This window comes from Nicotiana sylvestris, chromosome 4, assembly GCF_000393655.2.
Source record: "Nicotiana sylvestris chromosome 4, ASM39365v2, whole genome shotgun sequence".
Classification (NCBI taxonomy): Eukaryota; Viridiplantae; Streptophyta; class Magnoliopsida; order Solanales; family Solanaceae; genus Nicotiana; species Nicotiana sylvestris.
Window position 1 is genome coordinate 7,481,938 of NC_091060.1, and position 13,023 is coordinate 7,494,960.

A 13,023-nucleotide genomic window follows, 5' to 3' on the forward strand; every position below is an offset into this window, starting at 1 on the left:
TAAAATATGACGGCATGAACATACATAGCAGGGGATGACCAGACAATCAAGAAACTACATATAAGGTATGAGCTACCACGCTACTATGAAAGACTATACAACAAAAACTAGCCGACAAGGCATACCAAACTATACATGGAGCCGACACTTGTCTATGAGCCTCTAAAAGAACATAAGTGTTGCAACATAGCCGGAACAGGGCCCCGACATACCCATAATGTCTATAACAAAAATTGCATACCAAGACCAAGGCAAGTCCGGAGAAGGGATCTCGCCAATCACCGCTGAACTAGACAGTCTACTGTGGTGGGGGAGCTGCACCTGTCTGTCTATCAGGACCTGCAGCACGACATGCAGCGTCCACAAATAAAAGGACGTCAGTACGAATAAAGTACTGAGTATGTAAGGCAAGGAACCATAAATACGATCAGTAATGTAAGCAAGGATAGAGAATATACAACCTGTAACATCTTAGTACCTCTGAGGGCTACTTACATGAAATGCATGATACATATGTATAAATACATAAACCTTTAAAGCATTCGCCTCTGTGGGCATCATCATCATCATATCGTACCCGGCCATAATAGGCTCGGTAGAATCGTACCCGGCCACGTGGAGCTCGGTAAAACCCAACTGATCAGTGGTTGCACAATAGGTGTCGTACCCGGCCAACTATAGCGTGGCTCGGTAGAGTAAAATAGATACATATATATAATGCATGCTCGACTCATGGAATCACATTCTAAACCTTTCGGAGTGACGTAAGGTCGGTATCCTCTGTACGCGTTATTAGGACTAACTCTTCACTATGAACCTTATAAGATTTAGGAAGTACGAACAACATTGATAACATAAGAATAAGAGAAGTAACATTAACATCAATCGTTCCATAAGAGGGAAAACAATGTAAGTACTGCTAGCTTCTAAGAGTAGAGTATCTTGGAAGCTCGTTCATTACATTATGTACAATCGGAGTCGTGCAAAAGAAGGAAAGGGATAGCCTCACATACCTTGTATATACTTCCCCAATCTCAAGCTATGCAATTGTCAAAACTCCTTAGTCTACAATAAGAGAAACGATACTATCGTTATCATTTAAGCGTCATAACTATTATGTATCGACCACAACCTATTTTACGATGAAACGGACAGCACCTCCCCTATATATATGACCTCACACCATTCAAAACAGTCACCAAACAGCCCAAACAACATCAATAATAAACATATTGAGCCTCCCAAAATAGTCCACACATAGCCTAATCACTCCATACATACGACGACCACCGTAGTCGTGTCAAACAACCTGGAAATGTTACGAATAACTATCAGCCCATAACCCTACATATATATGGTGTTTCTCCACACCCTTCCTCCTCCAAAACTCCACAAGATAGTAGTAAAATACGCAGCCCAACAACAACGCAAAACAGTCCACAAAACAATAACATTACTACCAAACCTTTCGATATATATCTCACAAGTTCTAGCTTCAATGGCTTAGCCGCAACTTGGATAATCTTAAATACATATAGAGTAAGAGGTTCCTTACCTTTATACAGAAAGAACAACTCCAATTTGACCTTAAATTTCCATGAAATATCCCTCCAATGCTGCCACAACAACAAAAAAGCGAAACTAGCGATCAATTAGTGTTTTTCGGCACTAGAATCACTTTAGAAGGCTTGAAATCACCTAGGATTAATATTAAGAACATTAGGGAGTATTTACAGAACATATACCCTTTAAAACAACCTCCCACACGAGTTGGAACGACACAAAAATGAGCAACAACAAGAAGAACAAGAGACTTACTAGCGCCACGGAATTCCCGACACTTGATTTGTGTTGTTTGCCCTTTTTTTGGGTCTTGAATCTTGAGAGAACCTTGAGAGGATGTTCCTAGGGTTCTAAGGTCTGAAAATAGTGAAAAGAAATGACTAAAAACGGGTTGTAGTCATCCTATATAGGTCCAAATATCTTAAACCGGCTTAGTGGGCCCCATAGAGAGGTTCTTGGCGCAGTCTCGCGAAAACGCGAATATCTCTCTACTCCGAGATCGTATCGATGAACGGTTTAATGCGTTGGAAACTAGACTCATAGATCTTTAATTTGGTTGGTAGATCACCCCGTAATTCCTTGTAAATTATGAGAAAAGATTAGAAACATTTGACCTAATGTTTAAGTAAAATTATGAACCTAAGTTGCGACAACTTTTGTCGACTTTTGTTTCATAACTCGTTTGACTTCAAGACTTATGATACGGATATTATATGATTAAAATACCTTAATAAATGACCTCTTGAGTGTATTAAGCACCGCTAGATTACCTGAAAATACGAGTTACAACATCCTTGATTCGTTTAACTTCTAATACTGGTTAATCACCCTTATACACTCTTGTATCACTTAAGACCAATAGGATTGACTTCTTATCATCTCAAAGATAATTCCTTGTTGGATTTATGTTAACTAATATATGGCATGAACTAACACATGTGGATATGGGTTGTAACACATACCCTCAGGATAACATTTAAAATCATTACTCACCTCATTCCGGTCCAAACTCTAGCCCGCGATGCCTTTGCCCTTCTAATCGGCCTCAACTCGCGTCGAATATGTCAAAAATTAGAATCACGACATCAAAATATGCTAAGGGAACAAAGCTCATCCGAAAATAATCAATTGACAACATAAATCCCGAAATTAACCAAATCCCGAACCCCGGGCCCAGATTTCAGAATTCGATAAAATTTACATCAATATATTCTTTGTCTCCCCACGAGTTCATACATATCAAAAGTCCCAAAATCCGACCACAAATGGCCCCTCAAATTCTCAAGTCTAGGTCTCCAATACCATGTCTTAGTTTTCCCAATTTTAACCCCTAAATTCCATAATTACATCTCTAATCCATGAAATAATACTATAGAAACAAGTTTTAGGTTCAACAATCTCACCTCCAGATGATATCCCTTGAATCCCTCTTCAAAATCTCCCAAAAATTTCCATATTTGACTATTAATTCGCCAAATTATATTTACCCACATATGAGTAATTACTAATCTATCAACTCCAACCTATTTATATAATTTACCCAGTTAATTTATGGAAAAGTCTCATGAATTTCTCCCAATTTCCTTAACTATATCCTTCAAATTTTTAATCCAACTTCAAAATTATATCTACTCAGCCCTAAAAAGATTATGTATATAAAATTCCATAGTCTTAAAAGAGGAAGAAATACATGTAACTACTTGGAGTGTATTGCTGAAACTTAAGGAATTGTATGCCAAAGGTTAGATTAAACACGGTCTTCAGCGCTAGAGAAACAACCGAAGCTTCTTTCTTTTGTTTTTCTGTTCATGGTAGGTCTAAGGGTTTTATTTTCTTTGAAACCCTCTTTAGCTTCTGTCCGTCCCTTTCATTCCCTTTTCTTTTAGTGGCTTTGCCCTTCTTTTAGTTAGAGTAGGTTTCTTCCTCTCTCTCTTTTTCCAATTAATTGGTTATTATTATTATTATTATTATTATTTGCTAATGACCAATATACTTCTTATTAAAAATATAGGGTATTACATCTTCCCTACCTTATGAAATTCGATCCCCGAATTTAACTTAAGTACATACCTGTAGACTGAAACAAATGGGGATACTTCGCCTGCATATCTTTTGCTAGTTCCCAAGTAACTTCTTCGACTGTATGATTTCGCCATAAGAATTTTACGAACTCAATTTCTTTTGACCGAAGCTTTCTTACTTGCCTATCAACAATAGCCATCGGTTCCTCCTCGTAAGACGACTTCTCATCAAGCGGTATAGCAGGTCCTTCAATCACCTGAGATGAGTCTGATATACATTTTCTTAGCATTGAAACGTGAAACACTGGATGAATAAAAGGCAACTCAGGAGGAAGTGCCATAATCAGTGTCACTGCTGCGGCATGCAGCCCGACCCAAAGTATCCTCACAACACAGGCCATCAGCCTTACTCAGTCAGAATCTTACAGCCACTCGGGCAACAGTAAAACATGATGCTCAACCCAAATTATCATTTAAAATAGCATTTAATGTATTAAAACAGAGTAAACATGGCTGAGTTATGAAAATGGTAAAATATAGCATGACTGAGTACAAGTATAAAGTCAAAACAGTAAAGAAATATCAGTAAAACTCCCCTAAGGGTCCAAATAGTTGGCACGAGGCTCAAATATGGCATTCAGCCCAAAACATGATGATATCAAACAGTTTTCAATCAAATATACGGTAAAATAGTCATTCGGGATGGACTAAGTCATAATCCCCAATGGTGCACGACCCCACACTCGTCATCTAGCGTGTGCGTCACCTCAATATAGCACAACGATGTGTAATCCGGGGTTTCATACCCTCAGGATAATATTTAAAATCATTACTCACCTCAATCCGGTCCAAACTCTAGCCCGCGATGCCTTTGCCCTTCGAATCGGCCTCAACTCTCGTCGAATCTATCAAAAATTAGAATCACGACATCAAAATATGCTAAGGGAACGAAGCCCATCCGAAAATAATCAATTGACAACATAAATCCCAAAATTAACCAAATCCCGAACCCCGGGCCCAAGTCTCAGAATTCGATAAAATTTACATCAATAGATTTTTTGTCTCCCCACGAGTTCATACATATCAAAAGTCCCAAAATCCGACCACAAATGGCCCCTCAAATTCTCAAGTCTAGGTCTCCAATACCATGTCTTAGTTTTCCCAATTTTAACCCCTAAATTCCATAATTACATCTCTAATCCATGAAATAATACTATAGAAACAAGTTTTAGGTTCAACAATCTCACCTCCAGATGATATCCCTTGAATCCCTCTTCAAAATCTCCCAAAAATTTCCATATTTGACTATTAATTCGCCAAATTATATTTACCCACATATGAGTAATTACTAATCTATCAACTCCAACCTATTTATATAATTTACCCAGTTAATTTATGGAAAAGTCTCATGAATTTCTCCCAATTTCCTTAACTATATCCTTCAAATTTTTAATCCAACTTCAAAATTATATCTACTCAGCCCTAAAAAGATTATGTATATAAAATTCCATAGTCTTAAAAGAGGAAGAAATACATGTAACTACTTGGAGTGTATTGCTGAAACTTAAGGAATTGTATGCCAAAGGTTAGATTAAACACGGTCTTCAGCGCTAGAGAAACAACCGAAGCTTCTTTCTTTTGTTTTTCTGTTCATGGTAGGTCTAAGGGTTTTATTTTCTTTGAAACCCTCTTTAGCTTCTGTCCGTCCCTTTCATTCCCTTTTCTTTTAGTGGCTTTGCCCTTCTTTTAGTTAGAGTAGGTTTCTTCCTCTCTCTCTTTTTCCAATTAATTGGTTATTATTATTATTATTATTATTATTTGCTAATGACCAATATACTTCTTATTAAAAATATAGGGTATTACATCTTCCCTACCTTATGAAATTCGATCCCCGAATTTAACTTAAGTACATACCTGTAGACTGAAACAAATGGGGATACTTCGCCTGCATATCTTTTGCTAGTTCCCAAGTAACTTCTTCGACTGTATGATTTCGCCATAAGAATTTTACGAACTCAATTTCTTTTGACCGAAGCTTTCTTACTTGCCTATCAACAATAGCCATCGGTTCCTCCTTGTAAGACAACTTCTCATCAAGCGATATAGCAGGTCCTTCAATCACCTGAGATGAGTCTGATATACATTTTCTTAGCACTGAAACGTGAAACACTGGATGAATAAAAGGCAACTCAGGAGGAAGTGCCATAATCAGTGTCACTGTTGCGGCGTGCAGCCGACCCAAAGTATCCTCACAACACAGGCCATCGGCCTTACTCAGTCAGAATCTCACAGCCACTCGGGCAACAGTAAAACATGATGCTCAGCCCAAATTATCATTTAAAATAGCATTTAATGTATTAAAACAGAGTAAACATGGCTGAGTTATGAAAATGGTAAAATATAGCATGACTGAGTACAAGTATAAAGTCAAAACAGTAAAGAAATATCAGTAAAACTCCCCTAAGGGTCCAAATAGTTGGCACGAGGCTCAAATATGGCATTCAGCCCAAAACATGATGATATCAAACAGTTTTCAATCAAATATACGGTAAAATAGTCATTCGGGATGGACTAAGTCATAATCCCCAATGGTGCACGACCCCACACTCGTCATCTAGCGTGTGCGTCACCTCAATATAGCACAACGATGTGTAATCCGGGGTTTCATACCCTCAGGATAATATTTAAAATCATTACTCACCTCAATCCGGTCCAAACTCTAGCCCGCGATGCCTTTGCCCTTCGAATCGGCCTCAACTCTCGTCGAATCTATCAAAAATTAGAATCACGACATCAAAATATGCTAAGGGAACGAAGCCCATCCGAAAATAATCAATTGACAACATAAATCCCAAAATTAACCAAATCCCGAACCCCGGGCCCAAGTCTCAGAATTCGATAAAATTTACATCAATAGATTTTTTGTCTCCCCACGAGTTCATACATATCAAAAGTCCAAAAATCCGACCACAAATGGCCCCTCAAATTCTCAAGTCTAGGTCTCCAATACCAAGTCTTAGTTTTCCCAATTTTAACCCCTAAATTTCCATAATTACATCTCTAATCCGTGAAATAATACCATAGAAACAAGTTTTAGGTTCAACAATCTCACCTCTAGATGATATCCCTTGAATCCCTCTTCAAAATCTCCCAAAAAGCTCCAAAACCAACTTAGAAATGGTGGAATAACCCAAAACTTCATGAAGGAAATAATGTATCCCTTCAGGCCCAGGCTTTTCGTACCTGCGGTCAAAATCTCGCTCCTGCGCAACCGCTTCTGCGATCCCAAACGCCACATCTGCGGTCCTCACTTCTTGACTATTTTCCACATCTGCGGTTGAAATATCGCACCTGCACCACTGCAGGTGTGCCTCCTCGCTCGCTTCTGCGGGACCGCACCTGTGGTCCCCTAGTCGTAGGTGCGGTTATGACAACAAATGGCACATCTTCAGTTGCCAAAACCAACTTTCAAACTTTCCGCCAACCATCTAAAATCACCCCGAGGGCCCCGAGACCTCAACCAAAAGCACAAACACATCATATAGCACCATCCAAACTTATACCAATCTACAAAACACCTCAAACAACATCGAATCAACCAAAACACATCGGATTCAAGCCTAAGTTTCCAAAATCTTCTGAATTACGCTTTTGATAAAAAAGTATACCAAACCACGTCCGAATGACCTAACATTTTGCACATATATCCCAAATGACCCAATAGAACTATTGCAACTCCTGTAATTCCATTCCGACCCCTATATCAAAATCTCACCTATCAACCGGAAAATGCCAAAATTCCAATTTCGCCAATTCAAGCCTAAATCTACTCCGGACTTCCAAAACACATTTCGGTCACGCTCCTAAGTCTCAAATCACCTACCGAAGCTATCTGAACCATAGGAACTCACATCCGAACCCTCTAACACATAAGTCAACATCCGGTTGACTTTTCTAACTTAAGCTTCCTCAAAAGAGACTAAGTGTCTCAAACCTTACCAAAACCTTTCCGAACCTGAGCCAACCAACCCGATCACACATAGAACCGATAAACAAAGCAATAAGAAGCATAAATGGGGAAAACAGAGCGGTAACTCATGAGATGACTGGCCGGGTCATCACATCCTCCCCTTCTTAAACAAACGTTTGTCCTCGAACGAGTCAAGAAATGTACCTGAAGCCTCAAAACAGGTGAGGATTTCTGCTCTGCATCTCCCGCTCAGTCTCCCAGGTAGCCTCCTCCATGGGCCGACCTGTCCACTACACTTTCACTGAAACTATATCTTTTGATCTCAACTTTCGAACCTAACGCTCCAAAATAGCTGTTGGCTCCACACCATAAATCAAATCACCATCTAACTAAACTGTGCTGAAATCCAAAACATGAGACAGATCCCCAATATACTTACAGAGCATAGAAACATAAAAAATACCGGATGCACACTCGAGAAGCAGGGTGGCAAAGCAAGCTCATAAGCCACCTCCCCAATCCTCCGAAGCACCTCAAAAGGCTCAATGAACCGAGGACTCAATTTACCTTTCTTTCCAAACCTCATAACACCCTTCATAGGCAAAACGTTCAACCGAACCTTCACACCAACCATGTAGGACACATCCCGAACCATCCTATCGACATAACTCTTTTGTCTCGACTGCATTGTATGGAGCCTCTCCTGAATTACCTTCACCTTTTCTAAAGCATCCTGCACCAAGTCTGTCCCCAATAGCATAGCCTCACCCGGTTCAAACCGAGATCTACACTGCCTCCCATACAAAGCCTCATATGGAGCCATCTGAATACTTGACTGGTAGCTGTTGTTATAGGCAAACTTTGCGAGTGGTAGAAACTGATCCTATGACCCTCCGAAATCAATGACACAAGCACGCAACATGTCCTCCAATATCTGAATAGTGCACTCAGACTGCCTGTCCATTTGAGGGTGAAAAGCTATGCTCAACTCAACCTGAGTGCCCAACTCTCGCTGCACAGACCTCCAAAACTGCAAAGTAAACTGAGTGACCCTATCTGAAATGATGGAAACTGGGACACCATGCAAACGAACAATCTCCCGGATATAGATCTCTGCCAACCGCTATGAAGAATAAGTAGTACACACAGGAATGAAGCGTGCAGACTTGGTCAGCCAATCCACGATCACCCAAATAACATCGAACTTCTTCAAGGTCCGTGGGAGTCCAACTACAAAGTCCATGGTGATCCGCTCCCACTTTCACTCTGGAATATCCATCTGCTGAAGCAAGCCACCCGGTCTCTAATGCTCATATTTCACATGCTGACAATTGAGACACTGAGCTACAAATCCCACAATGTCTTTCTTCATTCTCCTCCCCTAATAATGCTGTCTCAGATCCTGATACATCTTCGCGGCACCCGGATGAATGGAATACCGTGAGCTATAGACCTCCTCCAGAATCAACTCCCGAAGCCCATCCATATTGGGCACACAAATTCGGCCCTGCATCCTCAACACCTCATCATCACCAATAGTCACATCTCTGGCATCATCGTGCTGAACTATGTCCTTAAGGACAAGCAAATGCGGATCATCATACTGGCGCTCTCTGATGCGATCATATAAGGAAGACCGAGAAATCACACAAGCCAATACCCGGGCTATTTTGATTTATTCGTTATCTCCCTTGTCGGGATGTTGATGTTATTGATGTTGTTCCCTTGCCGGGATTAAATTGTTGAATTGTTGTTCCCTTGGCGGGATTTTTATTGCAATTTCATTTGTTCCCTTGCCCTATTGTTTGTGATTGTTGTTTGGGTGAGAAAGAGAGTTAAATCACGAAGGGTGATGACGTGCATTGTTTGTTTTGTGAGGAAAGAGTGTAAAGCACGAAGGCTGATGTCGTGTATGATTGTGAGGAAAGAGTGTAAAGCACGAAGGGTGATGTCGTGCCACACGATGTACCATTCCATGCCGATTATATTGATTATATGGTGAGGAAAGAGAGTAAAAGCACGAAGGGTGATGTCGTGTACATTTTTATTATATGATTGCTTTGGTAAGGACGAGAGTAAAAGTACGAAGGGTGATGCCGTACATTTGTTGATTTCTGATTCTTTGCTAATATCCGAGTTATATTGTTCCTTTTATTACTTGGTGTCTTTCTATTCGGAATTGTTATCTCCCCCACAACATGCTCCCCCTCCCATATTGACTGGTTATTTCTGTATTTTTTCCGCTGTATATGTATTTGAACTGCACAGGTTTATTTGGTAGTCTGGTCCTAGCCTCGTCACTACTTCGTCAAGGTTAGGCTAGACACTTACCAGCACATGAGGTCGGTTGTGTTGATACTATACTCTGCACTATGTGCAGATCCCAGAGCAGCTTTTAGACCGTAGAGTGGAAGCTACCTTCATTCCACCCGGAGATCCAAGGTAGACATGCAGGCGTCCACAGGACCTAGCGTCTCCCTCTATCCTTATTTCCTGTTTCATCTTCCTTCTATTCAGAAACAGTGTACTGTTATTCAAATTTTGTATGTAGCAATCCTAGACAGTCTGTGACACTGTGACACCAGGTTTTGGGTGGTTAAGGCTTAAGTATTTGTAATAGATACAGTTTTCATATATTTTATTGTTGTCTTCCGCTTAATTTGAATTTCTGTTGTTATCACGTTATCGCCTTATATTTGTTATAAAGAAATAATCGGTTAATGAAGTAATTAGATCAAAGGTTTGACTTGCCTAGCTCACATTAGTAGGTGTCATCACGACTCCGGAGGGTGGAAAATCCGGGTCATGACAGAAGCAAGCTCAAGTCTTACATTACGTGGATCTGAAGCAAAACTTGAATTCTTTTCATCAAAAGATTTCCATGCCAATGAATCAGCTGGATGCCTTAATACTCCATCATCAACTCTCTTATTTTTATGCCATCTCATATCTTCTGTGATTTGTCTTGTCATAAATAATCGTTTTAATCTTGGTATCAAAGGAAAGTATCTAAGAATCTTCCTAGGAATTCTTTTATTTCTCTTATTCAATTTTTTTGAAGCAACTTCATTATCAATATCTTCTCCTTTTCTTACTATCCATCTTTTTCACTACATTTAGGGCATTGCTCAAGATCAGCATATTCTTTTCTGTATAAAATACAATTATTAACACATACATCTATCTTCACATAATCTAGACCCAAATCTTTTATGATCTTTTGAACTTCATAGATAGAATTAGGGAGAACATTTCCTTTGGGAAATGCATCACTCAATAATTTCAACAAAGAGTCATATTACTCCAGACATGTAGACACTTCATCTAAAAAAGACGCATTACAAACGAGAGTTTGGAGAACTTTTCACAATCGGGATACAACTTTTGCTCTGCATCTTTTAATAACCTATAAAAACTTTTAGCTTCTATATTTGGCTCTTCGTACATAGAGTCAGTGGTCTCATCAAACAAACGACTATTAGAGGGAACACCACGATACATGTCATGCAACATTTCAAAAGTGCAAGCATCATCATTCCCTAAATTTGAATCTGTATTAGAATTTATTTCATCATCCGAAGATGAATCCGACTCACCATGATAAATCCACCTATCATAGATCGGATCTATTCCCCACCTAAGTAAATCATTCTTCACCTCATCGCGTGATTTTCTAAGAACATTATTACATTTAATGCACGAACATTGGATTCTTTCACTAACCTCAGGATTAGAAAATGCAAAGTTCAAAAAATATTTTACACCATTCAAGTATTCCGGTAATGTCCTATTCTTAATAAGTAGCCAATTCTTATCCATCATATGCTTACCTACAATGAAATATAAAACAAGAAATATAAAACTATACAATTAGAATTGTTAAATTATATAATTAACTTTCTCTCTATTTTATTATCTAAAACAGAAGTTAGAGAAGACTCTATATTAGAAAACAGTTAAAATAAAATATATAATTTGAACTAATAGCCACTGAAGCAAAGGAAGATGAGTAGCATCTTGAAAAAGTAACAAAAAAAAGAAGAAGATAGCAAGTGAAAAAAAAAAAAGAATCTGAAATTCCTAAAATGCATCTGCTACTACTAAAAGTAAAGAAGCTCTAGATTTTAGCTTTGAAAACTAAAACTAAGAAGAATGATTAGTTTCTACTTTAAGCAAAGCATGTCTGATTAACTAAATTTTTTAAAGTGATTCAATTAGGCATGGTAATTTGAGTTACTTGATGACATGTTTATGTGATATTTCCTAATCATATTTGCTATTGAATTTTCTCATTTGAAGGACCTTCTAAGTGAAGAAAAATCAAGGACAATGCTAAAATATACCAAAACCAGATTCAACTACCCATAAAATCCAAAACAAAATCATATTGTTCTATTCCAAAATTTGGAGTTTTGCAACTGAAATTTCATACTTTCGTACCTTCTAGGCAAAAAAATAATCAAAGATAATGCATAAATCAATAATGCCAAAACCATATCCAAATAACTATAACACCCAATACAAAACCAATTGTTTTCTAGTCCAAAACGTTAGTATCATAAAAAGAAAAAACGGAATAGAGATCAAAAGCAGAATATGATTAAGAATTAAAAAGAAACCAATTAAGTTTAGCACAATAACTGAAAAGAGAAAACCTAAGAAGAAGAATACGACTAAGCTAAATCAAACGCAGAAAGCACCAAACATTAAGTAGAAACGAAATCAAAATCGAGAACTCACCAGATTTTGGGTAGAACACAGCGATGGAGATCGAAGAATCGAACACACCAGATGCAAGAACTTAGTTTAGCCGAATAATGAAAAGAAAAAACCTAGATGCAGTGGAAATTAAAAGTGCGCTAAGAATTTGGGGAAAAGTAATAGAATAGGAAAACCTGTTTTGGCGTGTTTGTTTTGGCGGAAAAGTAAAAGTAATTTATTAAATTTTAGGCCACAAACTTTTGGGTAATAGCAACAACTTATATTTGTTGTTGCCAATTATTTTAATATTTAATACTTATTATATTACTCTTAAAATATAGGAACGACAATCTAAAATATGTAACAAGAAAATACTTGTTAAAAATTCTATAATATAACAACAATCTAATCACGTCGTTTCCACTTATTAAACTTAGCCAACAACTGCAATATTGTTGGTAAAAAGTTGTTACTAATTTATATTTATTTAAAATTTATTATATTATTTATTAAATATGGCAACAATATTAAAACTTTTGCTAATAAAAAAAAAATTGTGGGTAAAAATTCTATGATATAGCAACAACTAAATAAAGTTGTTGCCGTTTATTGTATTTTACAACAACATTATTGTTGTTGCAAAAAAACTGTTGCCAATTCTATACTTTCTTGTAGTGCCGAGACTAATGGGGTCACGTCACCCCTCACCTCACCACATAGGTCCGCCTCTGCGTGTACATATAGGTCACAATTTGAGCCATGGAAGCA

The 13,023-nt window shown here is 38.1% G+C and overlaps 1 long non-coding RNA gene across 3 annotated transcripts; it reads right to left on the bottom strand.

The window, feature by feature from the left end:
• Window positions 1-196: 196 nt before the first annotated feature.
• Window positions 197-12,437, bottom strand: LOC138888967 (uncharacterized). 3 transcript variants are annotated; one of them, XR_011406486.1, is made up of 8 exons: window positions 12,295-12,437; window positions 6,286-6,353; window positions 5,499-5,717; window positions 4,422-4,489; window positions 2,557-3,852; window positions 1,556-1,616; window positions 1,014-1,065; window positions 197-339 (listed from the first exon to the last, which is right to left on the bottom strand). It is a non-coding gene; the product is annotated as an uncharacterized lncRNA (long non-coding RNA). The 3 variants fall into 3 exon arrangements; XR_011406488.1 differs by lacking the exon at window positions 6,286-6,353; XR_011406487.1 differs by lacking the exons at window positions 1,014-1,065; window positions 1,556-1,616.
• Between the last annotated feature and the right edge of the window lie 586 nt (window positions 12,438-13,023).